This window comes from Coregonus lavaretus (assembly GCF_964263955.1).
Source record: "Coregonus lavaretus genome assembly, chromosome: 33".
Lineage (NCBI taxonomy): Eukaryota > Metazoa > Chordata > Actinopteri > Salmoniformes > Salmonidae > Coregonus > Coregonus lavaretus.
In genome coordinates, this window is record NC_140020.1 from 2,040,580 (window position 1) to 2,067,160 (window position 26,581).

Consider the following 26,581-nt stretch of genomic DNA (forward strand, 5'->3'; position numbering starts at 1 on the left):
TTAACATACGTTTCCCATGCCAATAAAGCCCTTAAATTGAAATTGAAATTGAATTGAGAGCTGGCAGAGAAACACATTACTAACATGCTGGTCAGCAGATTTTACATCCAGAGAGACGTTTCACAGCCTGGTACGGGTATCCATGACCGCAAGGCCCCAGGACATCACTGGGGCCGTGTTCCCACCCATCCAGGACATCTACTCTAAACGGTGCCCTGAGGAAGTCCCATCAAGGACCCCCACACACCCTCCAGCCACGAGCTGTTCACTCCCTTACCGTCGGGCAGACTGTATCAAAGCATGAGGTCTGATACCAACAGGCTCAGAGACTATCTACTGAACAAGCCATCAGACTGCTGAACACTTGAACTGGACTGATCACCTGCTCTGATTCTCCAAACCTTAGCACACATGCACTCACTCACACACACACACACTTGCTGCTACCAGACTGTTATATACTATTGCCAATACCGCAAAATGTAAACACTGCCCCCTCCCCCTCATGCCCCCTTCCCTGATACATGTGTAAATATTGGACTATAAATTGTTCCTTCCTGTATTCTACTGATGCTAACATGTTTATTCTGTTCTACTGAGACATTGACTTTATGTTCCTATTCTTACATTGTATTATTTATTATTGTTGTTGCATTGTCCAGAAGGAACCTGTAAGCATTTCATTGGACGAATGTGTATCCTGTACATGTGACTAATAAAACTTCAATATACCACACGTTCACCACAACCAGAGGCAGAATACCATAGGCCCACAGAGAGCAGGACTAATGCTAACCAGAACACACAAGATACAGACACACACACTCTCCTGGCTGCCTGTCGGTCTACTCACCAGCTCTGGAAGTCTGCCACCATGTCTCTGCGTTCTGAGATCTTGGAGGAGCCATCCAGACGCATTTAGGTGTGTTTGCGATAAACCATGTACTCCTGGGAGGGAGGGAGAGAGAGAGAGAGAGAGAGAGAGAGAGAGAGAGAGAGAGAGAGAGAGAGATGAGGGCAGGAGAGAGAGAGAGAGACAGAGAGAGAGAGAGAGAGAGAGAGAGATGAGGGCAGGAGAGAGAGAGAGAGACAGAGAGAGAGAGAGACAGAGAGAGAGAGAGAGAGAGAGACAGAGAGAGACAGAGACAGAGACAGAGAGAGAGAGAGAGAGAGAGAGAGAGAGAGAGAGAGAGAGAGAGAGAGAGAGAGCAAGATGAGGGATGAGGGCAGGAGAGAGAGAGAGACAGAGAGAGAGAGAGAGAGAGAGAGAGAGAGACAGAGAGAGACAGAGAGAGAGAGAGGGATGAGGGAAGGAGAGAAAGGGTTTCCCAAATGTTACCAGCATTTCCTGGTTCTTGTTGAGTCTCAGGACAACTCAGAAAGCTTGAAGTGGGCCACAACACAGAATATCTAGGAACAATTGGAATGAAGAGAGACAATAGGGCAGTTAAGTCCTTTTGGGTCGCAGCTTGAGTCTGGGACCTGGCAAGAGACACCAGAAGAATCGGTTTCCAAGTGATCACTTTCCTTTTAATGGTCCGCAGACTCCACACAGGGGGTAACCCCAGCATAGCAGCCCCTGGTGCTGACAGTTGTTGAGAAACAGCTTTATTCCAGTATTTCTCAACCTCGGGACCTTGGAACAGCACTGACTGCACTGACAGTTCACAGAACACTGATTTAGTCGCATGTCAAATGCTAGGCATAATTTTACTAGTGAGTTAGAATCAACCAGAAAGCCTCATCTTCTAGCAACTGTAAAATGGGGGTCCCCCAGGGAACCATCTTAGGGCCTTTACTCTTCAGCTTATATACAGTCGTGGTCAAAAGTTGAGAATGACAGAAATATGAATTTTCACAAAGTCTGCTGTCTCAGTTTTTATGATGGCAATTTGCATATACTCCAGAATGTTATGAAGAGTGATCAGATGAATTGCAAAGTCCCTCTTTGCCATGAAAATGAACTTAATCCCCCAAAAAACATTTCCACTGCATTTCAGCCCTGCCAGAAAAGGACCAGCTGACATCATGTCAGTGATTCTCTCGTTAACACAGGTGAGAGTGTTGACGAGGACAAGGCTGGAGATCACTCTGTCATGCTGATTGAGTTAGAATAACAGACTGGAAGCTTTAAAAGGAGGGTGGTGCTTGAAATCATTGTTCTTCCTCTGTTAACCATGGTAACCTGCAAGGAAACACGTGCCGTCATCATTGCTTTGCACAAAAAGGGCTTCACAGGCAAGGATATTGCTGCTAGTAAGATTGCAGCTAAATCAAACATTTATCGGATCATCAAGAACTTCAAGGAGAGAGGTTCAATTGTTGTGAAGAAGGCTTCAGGGCGCCCAGGAAAGTCCAGCAAGCGCCAGGACGTCTCCTAAAGTTGATTCAGCTGCGGGATCGGGGCACCAACAGTGCAGAGCTTGCTCAGGAATGGCAGCAGGCAGGTGTGAGTGCATCTGCACGCACAGTGAGGCGAAGACTTTTGGAGGATGGCCTGGTGTCAAGAAGGGCAGTGAGGAAGCCACTTTTCTCCAGGAAAAACATCAGGGACAGACTGATATTCTGCAAAAGGTACAGGGATTGGACTGCTGAGGACTGGGGTAAAGTCATTTTCTTTGATGAATCCCCTTTCCGATTGTTTGGGGCATCCGGAAAAAAGCTTGTCCGGAGAAGACAAGGTGAGCGCTACCATCAGTCCTGTGTCATGCCAACAGTAAAGCATCCTGAGACCATTCATGTGTGGGGTTGCTTCTCAGCCAAGGGAGAGGGCTCACTCACAATTTTGCCTAAGAACACAGCCATGAATAAAGAATGGTACCAACACATCCTCTGAGAGCAACTTCTCCCAACCATCCAAGAACAGTTTGGTGACGAACAATGCCTTTTCCAGCATGATGGAGCACCTTGCCACAAGGCAAAAGTGATAACTAAGTGGCTCAGGGAATTTTGGGTCCATGGCCAGGAAACTCCCCAGACCTTAATCCCATTGAGAACTTGTGGTCAATCCTCAAGAGGCGGGTGGACAAACAAAAACCCACAAATTCTGACAAACTCCAAGCATTGATTATGCAAGAATGGGCTGCCATCAGTCAGGATGTGGCCCAGAAGTTAATTGACAGCATGCCAGGGAAGATTGCAGAGGTCTTGAAAAAGAAGGGTCAACACTGCAAATATTGACTCTTTGCATAAACGTAATGTAATTGCCAATAAAAGCCTTTGACACTTATGGAATGCTTGTAATTATACTTCAGTATACCATAGTAACATCTGACAAAAATATCTAAAAACGCTGAAGCAGCGAACTTTGTGAAGACCAATACTTGTGTCATTCTCAAAACTTTTGACCACGACTGTACAACTGACGTTCCTCAAGTGTTGCATGACATTGGGAACCCCCAACATATTGTTCCTTTATGGTCCTCTATGTAGGTCAGGGGTCAGACAGGGTCAGACAGTGCGATGAGGTGACACTGATTTAATCACATTATATATGCTCGTTTTACAACATATTGGTCCCCCCAAAAAAATATTTTTTTGACCTATTTGGGGGTTCTCTTATGTCCTCTATGTAGCACAGGTGTCAGGAGAACAGTGTGAGTACAATGGGGGTCCCCTTTGCGCCATTACTCTTTAGCTTATAAAGTCTAGTCTATACATAGTCTGGTGATGAGGTGATATGTTGATCTCCATCTACTCTCACTCCAACACTTGGTCTGTTCAACATTACCCCCCTGGCACAAGGCTACATTCCACAGCCCCCCCCCCCCCCTATGATTCACGGTCACCTCCACCTAATTCCAGACCTCAAACTCTCTCCAAGACCACTTACCAACTCTCACACACTATAGTCCCTTCCTCCTCCTCATATCCCTTTCCAAGCCCACCACCCTCCCACTGTGCCACCCACAGCTCCAGTCCTCCAGTCTCAGCGCTGACTATGGTTGTAGGGTCGTGACGGTCATGGAATTCTGGATGATGGTTATTGGCCAGCCAAATGACAGTGGTCACTGTAATAACCGTTCGAATAGCAAATAAACAAACAAAAAATCATAATTACCATGGAATGTAGACTGTTTACTACAAAACCTTGCATGTTTCAGCAAGGAGCAACACATTTTCATCACGTTGTTAAGTCCATGTTTCCACAGAAACGGACTCAACCGCACAAACGCCCGGCGGTCCCGTCTTCAGACAGCTGTAAAACAATTGAAAAAATCAAAAACATTGAAATGGTTATGACGGTTATTCTATTTTCATGACGGTCTTCGTCCATAACTGTCTGTTATACGGTAACTGTGCCAGCCCTATGTGGTTGTGTCCCAAATAGCATCCTATTCCCTATATAGGGCACTACTTTTGACCAGCGCCTATAGTAGTGCACTGGGGAATAAGGTGTCATTTGGGACGTATCCTGTGTCTGGCTCTGGTCCCATACAACACATCTGGTCCTGGTGAAGACAGCGCCGGGAAGATGGCTGCCGTTTTACAGCCCTCTAACCAATTGTACTATTATGTGTGTTTTTCCACGTTATTTGTAATTTATTTTGTACATAATGTTTCTGCCATCGTCTCTTATAACCAAAAAGAGCTTCTGGATATCAGGACAGCGATTACTCACCTCGCATTGGACGAAGATTTTTTCTTCAACGAGGCGGTCGCGAAGGATATCCTACAGACACCCGACAAGGCCCAGATCCCCGTCATTCGCGTGAGGAAGAGACGGAGATATCGCGGACGCAGATCCAGGTGCCTTGTAAGGATCCGACGGCGAGCGAGTAAACTGCCTCTCCCATCAATCCTACTAGCCAACGTTCAATCTTTTGAGAATAAAATGGACGAGTTAAGATTACGGTTATCCTACCAACGGGACATTAAAAACTGTAATATCTTATGTTTCACGGAGTCGTGGCTGAACGACAACAATGATAACATTCAGCTAGCAGGCTATACGCTACATCGGCAGGACAGAACGTCTGACTCTGGTAAGACAAGGGGCGGCGGTCTGTGTATATTTGTAAACAACAGCTGGTGCACAAAATCAAATACTAAGGAAGTCTCGAGGTTTTGCTCGCCTGAGGTAGAGTATCTTATGATAAGCTGTAGACCACACTATTTACCAAGAGAGTTTTCATCTATATTTTTCATAGCTGTCTATTTACCACCACAAACCAATGCTGGCATTAAGATTGCTCTGAATGAGTTGTACAAGGCCATTAATCAACAGGAAAACGCTCATCCAGATGCAGCGCTCCTAGTGGCCGGGGACTTTAATGCAGGGAAACTTAAATCCGTTCTACCTAATTTCTACCAGCATGTTAAATGTGCAACCAGAGGGAAAAAAACTCTAGACCACCTTTACTCCACACACAGAGACGCATACAAAGCTCTCCCTCGCCCTCCATTTGGCAAATCTGACCATAACTCTATCCTCCTGATTCCTGCTTATAAGCAAAAACTGAAGCAGGAAGCACCAGTGATTCGGTTAATAAAAAAGTGGTCAGATGACGCAGATGCTAAGCTACAGGACTGTTTTGCTAGCACAGACTGGAACATGTTCCGGGATTCTTCAGACAGCATTGAGGAGTACACCACATCAGTCACTGGCTTCATCAATAAGTGCATCGATGATGTCGTCCCCACAGTGACCGTACGTACATACCCCAACCAGAAGCCATGGATTACAGGAAACATCCGCACTGAGCTAAAGGGTAGAGCTGCCGCTTTCAAGGAACGGGACTCTAACCCGGACGCTTATAAGAAATCCCGCTATGACCTCCGACGAACCATCAAACAGGCAAAGAGTCAATACAGGTCTAAGATTGAATCATGATACACTGGCTCTGACGCTCGTCGGATGTGGCAGGGCTTGAAAACTATTACAGACTACAAAGGGAAGCACAGCCGCGAGCTGCCCAGTGACACAAGCCTACCAGACGAGCTAAACCACTTCTATGCTCGCTTCGAGGCAAGCAACACTGAAGCATGCATGAGAGTGTCGTATATGATGAATGGTGGCCATTATCGCTGTCAACAAAGAGTTCGCCATACTGCATCGTGTTAGAGGCTTTTATTAAAATCACGAATCTACAGCATAGATACAGACTCGCGATGTCCGGAGAACGACTCCCCAGATTGATATGGTCGTTCTGCCGTCTAATCGTTTACCCCCTATTTATAAACAATGCAAAGGGAGGGGCTACTCCCTCTTCTGGCCAATCACCAGTCTCCCCTCGGGCGTCACCCTCCAAGCGGCACATTTCAAATAACATCATAAACCATCCCCCCTTTGGCCTGAACAACCAACATTCCATTTCGTCATGAAAAACATTTAACAAAGGCATAATCTTCAGATACGATATTCCCCCCTTTCGAGACGAAATAAACGTCTCGAAAACAAACAGAATAAGATTATGACTATTAACCATTTATCTCATTGAATATTCTTAACCTTAACCCCAAAAACATTCTCCTCTAGAGTGTAAATACCTTTCTATGAAATACCTGTTTATGAAGTGTGAATACATTACTATGACCTATGAAGAAATCTCTATGGAGTGTAAATACATTACTATGACATATGAACAACTGTTTATGAAGTATGAACACATTACTATGAATTATGAATAAATCTCTATGGAGTGTAAATACATTACTATGACATATGAACAACTGTTTATGAAGTATGAACACATTACTATGAATTATGAATAAATCTCTATGGAGTGTGAGAGCGAAAAACTGTCCAGCAGCCATCCATCCATATCAATCAAGACAGTAAAATTCTCTCACCGTCCCTCTGCCCCAGGCAACCACCGTCGGTACTCCAGATAACCTCATAACTCATGTAAATGCATTTGAAACTATGATGTAATTAAATACCCATGTAAACAAAATCCTATCCATAAATATCCACTCTCAGGCTGGTCAACCCATAGGACCTGAAAGGGAATCTCTCCCTGCTTAAACCTTCTGTCCCTAACCCCATCGAAATAAACAAAAGCATCTACGATCCTCATCTGCATTCAATAACATCAAACATCATTCTACTAAAATCAATACCTAAGAATATGACACAATTATGTATTACACATCAAATATGTCTATATTTCATTGCAGACACTGGAATGTAGTCCACTACACTTCCTCTTCCTGTAGTGTCCTCTTCCAATGGACTTGTTGATGATGGAATCAGCCACACCCTCCTTGTTTCATCTCCTCCAGTCATATTGTCTTTGTTTGAGTATTCCACTCTCCACATGTTCTCCCACATGCTTCTGGAATGACAAGAAAATAAACGACCAAACAGTATCCTTTGCAAAACAACCACTTTCAAATTAAACCTCCATTTCACCTAAGAATTTAAAAAATGATACATAAATGATGCATGAATCACATTATCCATTCCCCCCTTTGATTCATAAATCACACTAAAAATCATACTAATATTGAAAAACCAATTTGAAAAATCATAAAATAATCCAAAATGATATTTATCCCTCAGTTCCACTTGTCCATCTTTATCCAGATCAGGAACAGTCCACACCGGCATCTGAGTGTTGTCTCCAGGCACCACTTCTCCAACCTATCTCAATCTCATAACTTTCTCAAAAGTCAGTACAAACATCACACAGTGTTATCAAAGCTTAAACTAGAATCTGACCCATCACTGCCCCTACTGGCCTAATTGATCTTGCAACCAAATCCTTTCAAATGCATCCCTTACAATGCATCTATAACCCCAGTGATATTATCTGAACTATCTGGACTCACAGTAATACACTAATATTTATCAATATTATCTTCCCAAATGTTACACAATACCATGAATGAAGTCCCCCCTTCTCCCTTAAACTTATTCTTCAATGATAGGCTTGAAGACTATGACATGTCGCCATGTGTCTGCTAAATGACTAAAATGTAAATGTAATGTCACCCTTTTAACCCTAGATTTAGCTGTGTCCAATGCTATCCCTCTTATAATGGTAAAACCTCATATGGAAGCTTCAACGTTGACCTGTAACAACATCCTATCCCCATAGGGTAAGAATATACTCTATCATAATTTCCCCTTATCCTCTAAAATTCCCATAGTCACATTGTCAATCAAAAGCTAATCTTTTAACCATCAAAGTCCTGCTCTTCTTACTACCTGATATATAAAAAGTAACCTATTATTTGTCATTACTACCCTTAAGGTCATGCTTATCCAAATTTATCATACAACATCACCCTGATCTTCCCATAAACATACCCCTTACCTCATATGTTTTATTAGAGCAAAAACAACTTTTATCCCTCAATATTTCACCTGAATACTTCAGGTTTCCACTGTTACCTGACTTTACTTTCCATCTAACAATTCCCAATAGGATAATTCATTTACCCAAGAACACTTAAACCCTACTGTTCTGACAACAACATTATTTTATCCGTCAATGACTGTTGCCAATTCCACAGTCATGACAAAGCTCAAGACTGATCCACACCTGACAGAGGCTGCGCAACCGTCTAACAGGTTCGGGATGGAATTCTCAACAGACATGGACCCTCAAGATTCCTCACTGACCTTACAGAATGAGTTAATCTATCTCTAATTTCCACAACAGAGGAACGAGCAGCACTGATCAGATGCCCCCCCCCTCCGTCATCAAAATCAAAAGACCCCATACTGCAGCTTCCATGATGAATCTCTATTCTCCATTTCAGATTAATCTATATTGTTTCTATCTGCTCTATTTTAACCCCATTCGTACCATAACCTCCTGAGTCTCTCTTGCTGCCTCCTTTAATTTCAGAAAAGTTGTTGTCATCCTTCCTACATTTGCTATTACCATCGTATCATTAATCCCTTCCAAAGTTACCATTAACGTTGTTGATTTAGTTGATGAATTAAAACCCTTAATTCCCTCTAGTGGGAAACTACCAACATCCTATTCGATTATTCCCTGTTTGAGTGACTACTGTAATAAACTTATCCTTAACTCCCTCTGTGACTGTGGAAACTTCTACAGACTTCAAATCTTCCATTATAAGCGTTACTTTATGAATTACATAGCCCTTTAACCCATAATTCCTAACCGGAACAAATTCTAATGCTTCCCCTAAATAAGTACACATATATTCTCCCTGACCTTTCTCTGTAACATTACGCAACATCAGTGAACAGTCACTCCTAACCCTCTTCTAAACTATACCTCCTTTTACTCCTGGTCCTGATAACAATACTTATTCTCCATAATTATCTCTCCACATGAGAGAAACATCCCCAGCCTAAACCCTAATAAGTGTTTTCCCCTCAAATTGGTGCTGTATTGGTTCCCTTATAATCAAATGCGATATATTTATGGCTTTAATACCTATCAATGTTGAAAGAGTTAAATTACTTCTCCCTGTTGTTCTAATAGACGGAAGTGTTAATGTCCTTATTTTTACTACCTCATCCCTAGTTTTCCCCTAAGCTCTGAACTCTTTCCTTGTACTTCCATCCATCACCCCTAGTGTCACTTTTTCCCCCTTTCAGTTCTACCTCTAAACTTTAAACCTCCTGATTATAACAAAATACACCTATAATGACCTTGATCTCCCTACTGGACAGTGTCATTCACCATTGTTCTCTCTCTTACTACTAGCTTTAAAACTTAACTTACTGTCTCAGAGTTCCTTCACCCCTAGTCCTCCTAACCTATTTTAATCTAATCTTTTCTCTCATAACATTTAAAACCTTTTCCCCTGACTTATTGACAAAATCTCTTACCACCAAATTTTAGAATATGTGATTGGGAAAGTTCCCCACCTGCTTCTGACTCATTACACACAGACTTGGCAAAACCGACTAAACACCTTTTAGCCTAACCTCAAATCTCTTAGTGTAAGAATGTAACCCAAAATAACAGTCACCCCTATTAACTTTTCCCAGACAGATTGTCTAACAGGCAATCTAATACATTATCATCCTTCCTATGATATTTATCTTTTAAGCAAATGACTCCCCAAAAACCCTACTTCATAAAATATTCTACCAGACAGTCAGTCGTCTAGTGTGCATCTTATTGTACAATTCAATTTAAACAATGCATCTCTTCCCAACACTGCCATAACAGTTTCTTCTAATATTAGTACCTTAAGAGTAAGTACTACCTCAAATCCCTATCCTAATTAGTTATCAATTAGTGAGATGTTTAACCTCTTTAGACTGAACCCAGATAAGTTTTCCCCTATTCACTATCACTTCTAATGGTCGGTTGTTTTTACTTCAATTGTTAACTATTTCCTCTTCTTCTCTAATCGATGCTCTCAGCAGTGCACCCCTTCCGGATATTCTCGGCACTCTAGAATATTTAGTGTTCACCTGAAGCACAGGTGATCTTCACTTGCTCATTGATCTTCCTCTGTTTCTTCTTCTCCAATTCTGTGTCTGTCCAGAAACTGACAGTCGATATGGAACATCTGGTCCCCCCTTGGCGGGTACAATTGCCTTTGATATTGTTCAGTTAAAGCTGTAACAGTGATTGTTGATTTGATTCACTCTGATTCTTCATAACCAACACTTCTTTTCTTCTTCTCCACCACCAGTTATAAGTTGTATTTGATAGAGTTTTCTTCGTCCGGTTCTTCTCGTTGTGGACCTATCAGTATTCTTCAAAAGGTTATCTTCTAAGTTCTGTTCTTGAAATATCCTCTTCCATCATCTTCTTACTTTTCTTCATCAGAACTCGAATATCTTGTCTTCTTCTTCGTTCAACTTTCATCCGAGATCAAGTCTCCAGTATCCTTCTTTCCTCTCTTGCCACTTCCTTCTGATCACAGAGTCACCTCCACCCATGGCCTCTCATCAATCACTCTCATCGTCATCATCGTCATCTCCTTAAGTTCCCAGACATCTCGGTTTTCTTCCGTCTTCTGGATTCATCTTCATCGTTGTTTCTGCTCGTATTCGTCTTCATCTCTGATGCCATAATCACCCTGCTGGATGATGTCTTTCTGCTGAATCCATGTGAGAAAGGTGTACTAACATCTGCCATTAGTCTCTCCTAACACTACTCTAACCCTACTTTGATTAAAAAATGACTATTTTAATCAATTTTCCCCTATATCAAGCCCTTTATATTCCTTTATTGTGAACTATCTTATTCTAGACTGTATAAGTTATATAGACTTCCCCCCTGTAATTATTAATATAACCCTAACAACTCCAAATAAATCCTGAATAATTAAACCCAATTTTTATTCCTATATCCTATGTCACCAACTCATCCATTAGTGTTAGCTATCTTACCACAACCCATCAACTGCAAGTAAATGCAAGTTAGTCATCTTCAAAGCAATCCCAAAAACAAAGCCTCTAACCCTTCAATACTACAATCCCCATAAACCCCCTTGCTCTATAGCTCTAATTATCATAAATTTACAGAAGAATCCTCAATCCATCCTGGATTCCCAACACATCTGTAATTAAACCCCAGTGATACACAGAGCCACCAAAATACAACTTTTAATGAAATAGTATTTGCCAAGCCGATGCAAAATTGTCATAACATCACATATCTTGTTAGGATGATTTTGTGCACTAGCCTGATCTGATCCTCTCGTCTGACTCTGCCTCGTCACACCTTGTCACGTGACGCACGTCAGTCACACGTTAACCCCTCCTCTCTCCTGTCGTATCGTATCGCTCCACTCATATGACAGGAAAAACAGAGACACAGAATCACATTTTAGTAGTTAATGCCATCACTGAGTATTTCCAACCATTCAATATTCATTCGTTCTACATTATTCACTCTAAGACTAAACTCAGAACTAATTATAGATCGCCCAAAAACCTTTTTATTTTATTTTAATCCGTTATTTAATTATTTAATTAAATGTATTATAATCCGCTACCATATATCTAATTTATAAATTCAATAGGCTACAAAACAAGTTTCATCTTTAACCAATCTTTAAACTAGAATACTCGTGCTAAAATCTCTCTGTCTGTGTGTTTCTCCGTCTCCCTACAGCCCCCATGTGTTGTTTTGCAGAATCCCACGCATGCGCAAATATCATTTTAAAATTAAACGCATCTTCATACATTTACTAACGCCACCATTTTGTTTCGTCGACCGCATGTCGTAGATTTAGTGCCGTAAACCAAAACGTGTCCTAATCTCGTGTCATAAACTCCCCTTTCTATAGTGTAGTGTCGCAAAATTAAACGCATGCGCATAACCATTCAAAAATACTTTTCACCGTGGAAGAAAGATTCTCTCTTCTCTCTCCCCAAACAGAAAGAATAACAGCCAGCTGTAACTTCCCATTTCCCCTTATAGTCAAACAACATTTAACAGCGCTCACAAAACATACAACCTGACTTACAAACACATAAACAAGTTTAAGAGACTTTCACCCGTCGCAACGGAATCTCTAAGGATACGTTAGCATGTAGCACACAACACAATTAGCCTGTAGCATTAGCCTTTAGCTTAGCCTAAGGTACACCGTGGCACAAAACACAATTAGCCGTTAGCCTTAAGCATTAACATCAGCCTTTAGCCACGATGTACCACGTGGCCTGAAACACACTCCCATTTAGCCTTGTAGCATTAGCCTCTAGCTAACTACAGCCTACAACATGTAACAAACCCTGCACTGCCCTATCAATTTTAACATATTTATCCTACCGTTTTTGCTACCGGGACTAATGACCATTACACCGAGAAATCAGACCCAATCAAACGCCCCGTCGGACGAGAGTCAAATCATAATTACAATCAGATAAACCCCATGAATCCGAGCTCTCTTTAAGAAAAGAAACCCACCGTCCACCCATTCTATCGTGTAAACGGATTTGTCGGCCCGACATCTAAAATGGCCCCCCCTGGAGGTCTTAAGTGGTACAGTGCCCTAAAGAATGCGCATATCTTCCCAACATTTATTCTCTACTAACCCATTGTCACCCGTTACCAATGAATTATACACGTTCAATACTTAAATCCTACCGTTTCATGCTCTAAAAACTCCCAATTATCTGCCGTTTCCCCTGGGATAAATTTTAGCCGACTCTAGTTGACCAGCAATAACGCCACCGAGGCCGGGTGATAATGGAACATCCCCTCAATGTACACAAGTCATATCCAATCTAACAAACTCCGAAGCGGTAAGAACACTCACCCTTTTTTCCCTCAGAGAGAGTTAGGCCGGCGGTTGACTGAAACAAGGAGGAGACGCAAACCCAGGCCCCACGTTGGGCGCCATTATGTCGTATATGATGAATGGTGGCCATTATCGCTGTCAACAAAGAGTTCGCCATACTGCATCGTGTTAGAGGCTTTTATTAAAATCACGAATCTACAGCATAGATACAGACTCGCGATGTCCGGAGAACGGCTCCCCAGATTGCTATGGCCGTTCTGCCGTCTAATCGTTTACCCCCTATTTATAAACAATGCAAAGGGAGGGGCTACTCCCTTCTTCTGGCCAATCACCAGTCTCCCCTCGGCCGTCACCCTCCAAGCGGCACATTTCAAATAACATCATAAAACCTCCCCCCTCTGGCCTGAACAACCAACATTCCATTCCGTCATGAAAAACATTTAACAAAGACATAATCTTCAGATATGATATTCCCCCCTTTCGAGACGAAATAAACGTCTCGAAAACAAACAGAATAAGATTATGACTATTAACCATTTATCTCATTGAATATTCTTAAACTTAAACCCAAAAACATTCTCCTCTAGAGTGTAAATACCTTTCTATGAAATACCTGTTTATGAAGTGTGAATACATTACTATGACCTATGAAGAAATCTCTATGGAGTGTAAATACATTACTATGACATATGAACAACTGTTTATGAAGTATGAACACATTACTATGAATTATGAATAAATCTCTATGGAGTGTGAGAGCGAAAAACTGTCCAGCAGCCATCCATCCATATCAATCAAGACAGTAAAATTCTCTCACGGTCCCTCTGCCCCCGGCAACCACCGTCGGTACTCCAGATAACCTCATAACTCATGTAAATGCATTTGAAACTATGATGCCATTAAATACACATGTAAACAAAATCCTATCCATAAATATCCACTCTCAGGCTGGTCAACCCATAGGACCTGAAAGGGAATCTCTCCCTGCTTAAACCTTCTGTCCCTAACCCCATCGAAATAAACAAAAGCATCTACGATCCTCATCTGCATTCAATAACATCAAACATCATTCTACTAAAATCAATACCTAAGAATATGACACAATTATGTATTACACATCAAATATGTCTATATTTCATTGCAGACACTGGAATGTAGTCCACTACACTTCCTCTTCCTGTAGTGTCCTCTTCCAATGGACTTGTTGATGATGGAATCAGCCACACCCTCCTTGTTTCATCTCCTCCAGTCATATTGTCTTTGTTTGAGTATTCCAATCTCCACATGTTCTCCCACATGCTTCTGGAATGACAAGAAAATAAACGACCAAACAGTATCCTTTGCAAAACAACCACTTTCAAATTAAACCTCCATTTCACCTAAGAATTTAAAAAATGATACATAAATGATGCATGAATCACATTATCCATTCCCCCCCTTGATTCATAAATCATACTAAAATCATGCTAAAAAAATGTTTTCCTTGAACCAATAAAAATAAAATGATCAAATAATCAAAAAGGATATTTATCCATTCAGTAGTCCATCTAGACCCCCTCGTCCGTCTTCGTCCAGATCCGGAACAGTCAACACCGGCATCTGAGTGTTGTCTCCAGGCACCACTTCTCCAACCTATCTCAATCTCATAACTTTCTCAAAAGTCAGTACAAACATCACACAGTGTTATCAAAGCTTAAACTAGAATCTGACCCATCACTGCCCCTACTGGCCTAATTGATCTTGCAACCAAATCCTTTCAAATGCATCCCTTACAATGCATCTATAACCCCAGTGATATTATCTGAACTATCTGGACTCAAAGTATAACTAATATTTATCCATATGATCTTCCCAAATGTTACACCATACCATGGAAGAAGTCCCCCCTTCTCCCTTAGACTTATTCTCCAATGGTAGGCTTGAAGACTATGACATGTCGCCATGTGTCTGCTAAATGACTAAAATGTAAATGTAATGTCCCCCTTTTAACCCTAGATTTAGCTGTGTCCAATGCTATCCCTCTTATAATGGTAAAACCTCATATGGAAGCTTCAACGTTGACCTGTAACAACATCCTATCCCCCATAGGGTAAGAATATACTCTATCATAATTTCCCCTTATCCTCTAAAATTCCCATAGTCACATTGTCAGTCAAAAGCTAATCTTTTAACCATCAAAGTCCTGCTCTTCTTACTACCTGATATATAAAAAGTAACCTATTATTTGTCATTACTACCCTTAAGGTCATGCTTATCCAAATTTATCACACTGATCTTCCCATAAACATACCCCTTACCTCATATGTTTTATTAGAGCAAAAACAACTTTTATCCCTCAATATTTCACCTGAATACTTCAGAGTTTGCAATTACCTGATTTTACTTTCCCTCTAACCAATGCTCATAGGGTAATCCCTTCACCCAAGAACACTTAAACCCTACTGTTTTGACAACAACATTATTTTATCCATCAATGACTGTTGCCAATTCCACAGTCATGACAAAGCTCAAGACTGATCCACACCTGACAGAGGCTGCGCAACCGTCTAACAGGTCCGGGATGGAATTCCCAACAGACATGGACCCTCAAGATTCCTCACTGACCTTACAGAATGAGTTAATCTATCTCTAATTTTCACAACAGAGGAACGAGCAGCACTGATCAGATGCCCCCCCCCTCTGTCATCAAAATCAAAAGACCCCATACTGCAGCTTCCATGATGAATCTCTATTCTCCATTTCAGATTAATCTATATTGTTTCTATCTGCTCTATTTTAACCCCATTCGTACCATAACCTCCTGAGTCCCTCTTGCTACCTCTTTAATTTCAGAACAATTGTTGTCAGTATCATACTCCTATATTTGCTATTGCCATAGTATCATTAATCCCTTCCAAAGTTACCCTTAAAGTAGTTGATTTAGCTGCTGTATCAACCCTAATTACTTCTAGTGCAAAATTTCCCATTATCCTCTGTGTATTATCTACTGTTGGAGTGACTACTGTCCATTCAGTTCTACTCCTCCTGAACTCCCTCAATGACTGTGAAAACTTCTACAGACTTCAAATCTTCCATTATAAGCGTTACTTTATGAATTACATTGCCCTTTAACCAATAATTCCTAACCGAAACAAATTCTAATGCTTGCCCTAAATAAGTACACATATATTCTCCCTAACCTTTCTCTATAATATTACGCAACATAAGTGAACAGTCACTCCTAACCCTATTCCAAACTATACCTCCTTCTACTCCTGGTCCTGATAACAATACTTATTCTCCATAATTATCTCTCCATATGAGAGAAACGTCCCCATCTTAAACCCTAATAAGTATTTTTCCCCCTAAAATTGGTGCTGTATTGGTTCCCTTATAATCAAATGCAATATGTTTATGACTTTAATACCTATCAATGTTGAAAGAGTTAAATTGCTTCTCCCTGTTGTTCTAATAGACTGAAATGTTAATGTCCTTATTTACTCCTAGTTTTCCCCCAAGACTTTGAACTCCTTCCTTGTACTTCCATCCATCCCCACTAGTGTCACTTTTTCCCCCTTTCAGTTCTACCTCTAAACTTTAAACCTCCTGATTATAACAAAATACACCTATAATGACCTTGATCCCCCTACTGGACAGTGTCATTCATTACTGTTCTCTCTCACTACTAACTTTAAAACTTAGCTTACTGTCTCAGAGTTCTTTCACCCCTAGTTCTCCTAACCTATTTTCATCTAATCTTTTCTCTCATAACATTTAAAACCTTTTCCCCTGACTTATTGACAAAATCTCTTACCACCAAATTTTAGAATATGTGATTGGGAAAGTTCCCCACCTGCTTCTGACTCATTACACACAGACTTGGCAAAACCGACTAAACACCTTTTAGCCTAACCTCAAATCTCTTAGTGTAAGAATGTAACCCAAAATAACAGTCACCCCTATTAAGTTTTTTCCCAGACAGATTGTCTAACAGGCAATCTAATACATTATCATCCTTCCTATGATATTTATCTTTTAAGCAAATGACTCCCCAAAAACCCTACTTTTTAAAATATGCTACCAGACAGTCAGTCGTCTAGTGTACATCTTTATTGTACGCTTCAATTCTCTTCCCAACACTACAATAACAGTATCTTCTAATATTAGTACTTGAAGAGTAAGTACTACCTCAAATCCCTATCCTAATTAGTTATCAATTAATGAGATGTTTAACCTCTTTAGGCTGAACACAGATAAGTTTACCCCTATTCACTATCACTTCTAATTGTCAGTTGTTTCAACTGTTAGCTATTTTCTCTTCTTCTCTAATCGATGCTCTCAGCAATGCACCCCCCTTCATCTCTTCTAGAACAGGTGATCTTTTTCTCCTTCATCTTCCTCTGTTGTTTTCTCCTGTTCTTGTTGCATGAACATGTAAAGTACCCAATCTGTCCATAATTATACCAGTCTTCTGAAAGTTGCTGAAAGTGTAGCTGAAATATTCCTCCTTCTTCTTTGTTCTTCTCCCTCTCCAATTCTGTGTCTGTCCAGAAACTGACAGTCGATATGGAACATCTGGTCCCCCCTTGGCGGGTACAATTGCCTTTGATATTGTTCAGTTAAAGCTGTAACAGTGATTGTTGATTTGATTCACTCTGATTCTTCATAACCCACACTTATTTTCTTCTTCTCCACCACCAGTTATAAGTTGTATTTGATAGAGTTTTCTTCGTCCTGTTCCTTCTCGTCGTTGACATATCAGTATTCTTCAAACGGTTATCTTCTAAGTTCTGTTCTTGAAATATCATCTTCTTACCAGTGGCCTTTCCTTTAGCCTCACTGTATTATTATTTTCCTTCAATTCTTGAGGTCTTCATCCAGTCGTGTTACTTCTTCCATTTCTCCATTTCTTCTTTCCTCTCTTGTACCTTCAACTTTCATCAGAGATCAAATCTCTAGTATCCATTTCTTCTTTCCTCTCTTGCCACTTCCTTCTGATCACAGAGTCACCTCCACCCATGACCTCTCATCATCATCATCCTCTTCTCCTTAAGTTCCCAGACATCTCGGTTTTCTTCCGTCTTCTGGATTCATCTTCATCGTTGTTTCTGCTCGTATTCGTCTTCATCTCTGATGCCACAATCACCATGCTAGATAATCACTGAAAGCTTCCTTCTCGTAAGGTGGGTGTATTTCTGCTGAATCCATATGTGAGAAAGGTGTACTAACTTCTGCCATTAGTCTCTCCTAACACTACTCTAACCCTACTTTGATTAAAAAATGACTATTTTAATCAATTTTCCCCTATATCAAGCCCTTTATATTCCTTTATTGTGAACTATCCTATTTTAGACTATATAAGTTATATAGACTTCCCCCCTAAAATTCTTAATATAACCTAAACAAATCCATTAACCATCCTGAATAATTAACCCCAATTCCTATTCCTATGTCACCAATATCAATTAGTGTTGGCTATCTTACCACAACCCATCAAATGCAAATAAATGCAAGTTAGTCATCTTCAAAGCAATCCCAAAAACAAAGCCTCTAACCCTTCAATACTACAATCCCCATAAACCCCCTTGCTCTATAGCTCTAATTATCATAAATTTACAGAAGAATCCTCAATCCATCCTGGATTCCCAACACATCTGTAATTAAACCCCAGTGATACAGAGCTTCCAAAATGCAATTTTTAATGAAATAGTATTTGCCAAGCCCATGTAAACTCGTCATAACATCACATATTCTGTTAGGATGAGTTTGTGTACTAGCCTGATCCGATCCTCTCGTCTGCCTCGTCACACCTTGTTCGTGACGCACACAGTCAGCCCCTTCTCTCTCTCTCTCGTCTCGCCGTTCCATGTTCCTCTCATATTTCACAAAAACATAGAAACACACACGATTTCAGCAGTTTATGCAATTAACCAAGTTATCCACATTCAATATTCGTCCGTTTTACATTCGCTCTAAGACTTTAACTCAGGACGAATAAATCGCTCAAAAACCTTTTTTTTATTTTAATCCGTTATTTAATTATTTAATTAAATGTATTATAATCCGTTATCCTATATTTAATGTATAAATTCAATAGGTCCCAAGACAAGTTTCATCTTAAACTCTCCCTGTGCCTATTTGTTCCGTCGTCTGTGTTCCTCTGTCTCCCCCTGCCGTTTAACCAATGTGTTGTTTTGCAGAATCCCACGCATGCGCAAATATCATTTATTACATAGATCGCTCCAAAACATTTCATTTAATTTTAATCGTCTTTTAATTTAATTAATTATACTCCGTCAACATATATTTGATTTATAACTTTACCACATCTCGCCAAATAGTTTCCCGTTCGAACAACAGCCGTTTTTAACACCTAAGAGATTTTTTTCCCAAAATCTCTCTTATTCTGTGACTATTATCCCTTGCCGCGTCCCATGGGACCTATGACCCTTACCCATAATGCCGTGCTTTGTAAGCTTAGCACATAACCACATGTTGTAGTTTTTAGCCCCGTAAAATCACGCATGCGCAAATATCATTTTAACCTCATACTTCAGCATCCCCTCATGGTGCCGTAAAACAAAACGTTCCCTAATCTCATGCCATAAACTCCCCTTTCTGTAGTGTAGTGTCACAAAATTAAACGCATGCGCACAACCATTCAAAAACCCCTTTTCACCGTGGAAGAAAGATTCTCTCTTCTCTCTCCCCAAACAGAAAGAATAACAGCCAGCTGTAACTTCCCATTTCCCCTTATAGTCAAACAACATTTAACAGCGCTCACAAAACATACAACCTGACTTACAAACACATAAACAAGTTTAAGAGACTTTCACCCGTCGCAACGGAATCTCTAAGGATACGTTAGCATGTAGCACACAACACAATTAGCCTGTAGCATTAGCCTTTAGCTTAGCCTAAGGTACACCGTGGCACAAAACACAATTAGCCGTTAGCCTTAAGCATTAACATCAGCCTTTAGCCACGATGTACCACGTGGCCTGAAACACACTCCCATTTAGCCTTGTAGCATTAGCCTCTAGCTAACTACAGCCTACAACATGTAACAAACCCTGCACTGCCCTATCAATTTTAACATATTTATCCTACCGTTTTTGCTACCGGGACTAATGACCATTACACCGAGAAATCAGACCCAATCAAACGCCCCGTCGGACGAGAGTCAAATCATAATTACAATCAGATAAACCCCATGAATCCGAGCTCTCTTTACAAAAAAGAAACCCACCGTCCACCCATTCTATCGTGTAAACGGATTTGTCGGCCCGACATCTAAAATGGCCCCCCCTGGAGGTCTTAAGTGGTACAGTGCCCTAAAGAATGCGCATATCTGAATTTACCAACCATTGACCATAGTTACCAATGAAATAATTTACCAATCATTGTCACCCGTTACCAATGAAATAATCTCAATTATACCGTTCCTTTTGCTCTAAATTTGTCATTGCCCATAGTTACCAATGAAATATAAATTTATGCTCTAAATCCTCATTGCCATCCGTTACCAATGAAATATAAACTTATCACTCTACATTATCATTGTCTATAGATACCAATGACATAACATTTTAGCAGACTCCAGTCGACCAGCAAAAACGCCACCGAGGCCGGGTCATAATGGAACATCTCCTCAATGTACACAAGTCATATCCAATCTAACAACCTCCGAAGCGGTAAGAACACTCACCCTTTTTCCCTCAGAGAGAGTTAGGCCGGCGGTTGACTGAAACAAGGAGGAGACGCAAACCCAGGCCCCACGTTGGGCGCCATTATGTCGTATATGATGAATGGTGGCCATTATCGCTGTCAACAAAGAGTTCGCCATACTGCATCGTGTTAGAGGCTTTTATTAAAATCACGAATCTACAGCATAGATACAGACTCGCGATGTCCGGAGAACGACTCCCCAGATTGATATGGTCGTTCTGCCGTCTAATCGTTTACCCCCTATTTATAAACAATGCAAAGGGAGGGGCTACTCCCTCTTCTGGCCAATCACCAGTCTCCCCTCGGGCGTCACCCTCCAAGCGGCACATTTCAAATAACATCATAAACCATCCCCCCTTTGGCCTGAACAACCAACATTCCATTTCGTCATGAAAAACATTTAACAAAGACATAATCTTCAGATACGATAAGAGCACCAGCTGTTCCGGATGACTATGTGATCACGCTCTCCGTAGCCGATGTGAGTAAGACTTTTAAGCAGGTCAACATTCACAAGGCCGCAGGGCCAGACGGATTACCAGGACGTGTACTCCGAGCATGTGCTGACCAACTGGCAAGTGTCTTCACTGACATTTTCAACATGTCCCTGACTGAGTCTGTAATACCAACATGTTTCAAGCAGACCACCATAGTCCCCGTGCCCAAGAACTCTAAGATAACCTGCCTAAATGACTACCGACCCGTAGCACTGACGTCTGTAGCCATGAAGTGCTTTGAAAGACTGGTCATGGCTCACATCAACAGCATAATCCCAGAAACCCTAGACCCACTCCAATTTGCATACCGCCCCAACAGATCCACAGATGATGCAATCTCTGTCGCACTCCACACTGCCCTTTCCCACCTGGACAAGAGGAACACCTACGTGAGAATGCTATTCATTGACTACAGCTCAGCATTCAACACCATAGTGCCCTCTAAGCTCATCACTAAGCTAAGGATCCTGGGACTAAACACCTCCCTCTGCAACTGGATCCTGGACTTCCTGACGGGCCGCCCCCAGGTGGTAAGGGTAGGTAACAACACATCTGCCACACTGATCCTCAACACGGGGGCCCCTCAGGGGTGCGTGCTCAGTCCCCTCCTGTACTCTCTGTTCACCCATGACTGCATGGCCAGGCACGACTCCAACACCATCATTAAGTTTGCCGACGACACAACAGTGGTAGGCCTGATCACCGACAACGATGAGACAGCCTATAGGGAGGAGGTCAGAGATCTGGCCGTGTGGTGCCAGGACAACAACCTCTCCCTCAACGTAACCAAGACAAAGGAGATGATTGTGGACTACAGGAAAAAAAAGAGGACTGAGCACGCCCCCATTCTCATCGACGGGGCTGTAGTGGAACAGGTTGAGAGCTTCAAGTTCCTTGGTGTCCACATCACCAACGAACTATCATGGTCCAAACACACCAAGACAGTCGTGAAGAGGGCACGACAAAGCCTATTCCCCCTCAGGAGACTAAAAAGATTTGGCATGGGTCCTCAGATCCTCAAAAAATTATACAGCTGCACCATCGAGAGCATCCTGACTGGTTGCATCACCGCCTGGTATGGCAACTGCTTGGCCTCTGACCGCAAGGCACTACAGAGGGTAGTGCGTACGGCCCAGTACATCACTGGGGCAAAGCTCCCTGCCATCCAGGACCTCTATACCAGGCAGTGTCAGAGGAAGGCCCTCAAAATTGTCAAAGACTCCAGCCACCCTAGTCATAGACTGTTCTCTCTGCTACCGCACGGCAAGCGGTACCGGAGTGCCAAGTCTAGGTCCAAAAGACTTCTCAACAGCTTCTACCCCCAAGCCATAAGACTCCTGAACAGCTAATCATGGCTACCCGGACTATTTGCACTGCCCCCCCACCCCATCCTTTTTACGCTGCTGCTACTCTGTTAAGTATTTATGCATAGTCACTTTAACTCTACCCACATGTACATATTACCTCAACTACCTCAACTAGCCGGTGCCCCCGCACATTGACTCTGCAACGGTACCCCCCTGTATATATAGCCTCCCTACTGTCACTTTATTTTACTTCTGCTCTTTTTTTCTCATCACTTTTTTTGTTGTTGTTTTATTCTTACTTTTTTTGTTTAAAATAAATGCACTGTTGGTTAAGGGCTGTAAGTAAGCATTTCACTGTAATGTCTGCACCTGTTGTATTCGGCGCATGTGACCAATAAAATTTGATTTGATTTGACTACATGAGGACCATTAGGCCCTTGTCTCTGATGCTAACCACCTCTGATTGGCTCTGGGGCTCTAGCCAATGGGACGTCACAGTGAGAGCTGCCTTCCCCAGACACCCAGCCTCTTCCAAACCTCCCCCTCTAACCAGTCTCCCTCTCTTTTCCTGCCTCCCCGAGCTACTCCATCCTCCCCATCTCCCATGCCTGCCCTACCAACCCCCATGAGGACTTGCTAGGACATAACCTTCTTCCTCCTGGCCAGCAGTGCGCGCCAAACTGCCAGAGCCCAGTGATTTAGCAGTTCCTCTACGTCTCTCTCATCAGCCTCCAGACTCCTGGGCAATAATAATAAATAAGACATCTTTTGCATCACACATCTATAAAGCAACTTTACTTCAGTCCCAGATCTCTACTACATTTGTATTGCCTGCTGCTCTAGTAATCTACTCAGCAGAAGCAGTGTAGTTGTTTATACGGTCTCAAAAGGGGGAGCACTTGGCATAAAAGGACCCATAAATTAAGACTAGCTACATCTGATGGAAAATGTCAAAAGTAGCAAAGGCCCCATGAGATAACCATGACGCAACCGTGTGTGTGTTTGAGTGAGAAATAGTTCACTGCTACGTATCTGAGCTGGCAAACAGCTACCCCTTGGCTCTCCTGTCTTTTCCACAACTGTTCAGACAATGCAGAGGAGTAACAAACACATGACCTGCCACTAGAGAGAACTTCTGCACTGACAGAACAGCTGACGTCATTCCCGCTCGGAGCTAGGAGATCAATCAGTGATGTCACACAAAGAGAACCGCCCGACCGGCAACGAAAACAATGACACTAATAAACACAGATGACATTATCTCTGGGGTTTTATTCTCCAAAAGAGAACTGGCAGAGGGTACGGAAAATCTACCCCAGCTGGAGAGAGCTCATATATGGGGAAGGAGGGAGGGAGGTAGAGGTAGTTTGAGAGGGGGCGAGGTAGAGGAGGAGGAGGGAGAGAGAGCGATCGAGCGGGAGGGAGAGAGAGGGACCATAGACTAACCACTTCTGGGAAAATTGGAAAACACTAAACAAACAACAACACAAAGTGTTATCTATCCAAAACGGAGATAATTTATAATAATTTTAGTCACTTAGCAGACGCTCTTATCCAGAGCGACTTACAGGAGCAATTAGGGTTAAGTGCCTTGCTCAAGGGCACATCGACAGATTTTTCACCTAGTCGGCTCGGGGATTAGAACCAGCGACCTTTCGGTTACTGGCACAACGCTCTTAACCACTAAGCTACCTGCCGCCCGAGATGTATGTATAAACCACTTCTCCAATCTTTTTGGCCCTATAACAAAGAACAAACAGCAAAAACATATACATGATCAAATACAAATCTTAGAATCAACTATTAAAGACTACCAGAACCCACTGGATTATCCAATTACATTGAATGAACTACAAGACAAAATACAAACCCTCCAACCCAAAAAGGCCTGTGGTGTTGATGGTATCCTCAATGAAATGATAAAATATACAGACCACAAATTCCAATTGGCTATACTTAAGCTCTTTAACTTCATCCTTAGCTCTGGCATCTTCCCCAATATTTGGATCACCCCAATCCACAAAAGTGGAGACAAATTTGACCCCAATAACTACCGTGGGATATGCTTCAACAGCAACCTTGGGAAAATCCTCTGCATTATCATTAACAGCAGACTTGTACATTTCCTCAGTGAAAACAACGTACTGAGGAAATGTCAAATTGGCTTTTTACCAAATTACCGTACGACAGACCACTTATTCACCCTGCACACCCTAATTGACAAACAAACAAACCAAAACAAAGGCAAAGTCTTTTCAAGCTTTGTTGATTTCAAGAACGCTTTTGACTAAATTTGGCATGAGGGTCCGCTATACAAATTGATGGAAAGTGGTGTTGGGGAAAAACATACAACATTATAAAATCCATGTACACAAACATAGTGTGCGGTTAAAATTGGCAAACAACACACATATTTCTTTCCACAGGGCCATGGGGTGAGACAGGGATGCAGCTTAAGCCAAACCCTCTTCAACATATATATATCAACAAATTAGCGAGGGCACTAGAACAGTCTGCAGCACCCGGCCTCACCCTACTAGAATCTGAAGTCAAATGTCTACTGTTTGCTGATGATCTGGTGCTAATGTCACCAACCAAGGAGGGCCTACAGCAGCACCTAGATCTTCTGCACAGATTCTGTCAGACCTGGGCCCTGACAGTAAATCTCAGTAAGACAAAAATAATGGTGTTCCAAAAAAGGTCCAGTTGCCAGGACCACAAATACAAATTCCATCTAGACACCGTTGCCCTAGAGCACACAAAAAAAAACTATACATACCTTGGCCTAAACATCAGCGCCACAGGTAACTTCCACAAAGCTGTGAACGATCTGAGAGACAAGGCAAGAAGGGCCTTCTATGCCATCAAAAGGAACATAAAATTTGACATACCATTTAGGATCTGGCTAAAAATACTTGAATCGGTTATAGAACCCATTGCCCTTTATGGTTGTGAGGTCTGGGGTCCGCTCACCAACCAAGAATTCACAAAATGGGACAAACACCAAATTGAGACTCTGCATGCAGAATTCTGCAAAAATATCCTCAGTGTACAACGGAAAACACCAAATAATGCATGCAGAGCAGAATTAGGCCGATACCCGCTAATTATCAAAATCCAGAAAAGAGCCATTAAATTCTACAACCATCTAAAAGGAAGCGATTCACATACCTTACATAACAAAGCCATCACCTACAGAGAGATGAGCCTGGAGAAGAGTCCCCTAAGTAAGCTGGTCCTCGGGATCTGTTCACAAACACAAGCAGACCCCACAGAGCCCCAGGACAGCAACACAATTAGACCCAACCAAATCATGAGAAAACAAAAAGATAATTACTTGACATTTTGGAAAGAATTAACAAAAAAACAGAGCAAACTAGAATGCTATTTGGCCCTGAACAGAGAGTACACAGTGGCAGAATACCTGACCACTGTGACTGACCCAAAATTAAGGAAAGCTTTGACTATGTACAGACTATGTGAGCATAGCCTTGCTATTGAGAAAGGCCACCGTAGGCAGACCTGGCTCTCAAGAGAAGACAGGCTATGTGCACACTGCCCACAAAATAAGGTGGAAACTGAGCTGCACTTCCTAACCTCCTGCCAAATGTATGACCATATTAGAGACACATATTTCCCTCAGATTACAGAGACCTACAAAGAATTCAAAAACAAATCCAATTTTGATAAACTCCCTTATCTACTGGGTGAAATACCCCAGTGTGCCATCACAGCAGCAAGATTTGTGACCTGTTGCCACAAGAAAAGGGCAACCAGTGAAGAACAAACACCATTGTAAATACAACCCATATTTACTTTAACTATTTGCACATAATGACATTTGAAATGTCTTTATTCTTTTGGAACTTTAGTGAGTGTAATATTTACTGTTAATTTTTGTTATTGTTTATTTCACTTTTGTTAATTATCTAT

General features: G+C 41.8%; 1 pseudogene across 1 annotated transcript in view; it reads right to left on the minus strand.

The window, feature by feature from the left end:
• Positions 1-849: 849 nt before the first annotated feature.
• Positions 850-26,581, minus strand: part of LOC311108079 (chromatin-remodeling ATPase INO80-like) — a 64,674-nt pseudogene continuing 38,942 nt past the window's right edge. The window contains exon 17 of the transcript in view: positions 850-948. The product of the transcript in view is annotated as a chromatin-remodeling ATPase INO80-like (transcript). The remainder of the gene's footprint in view (positions 949-26,581) is intronic.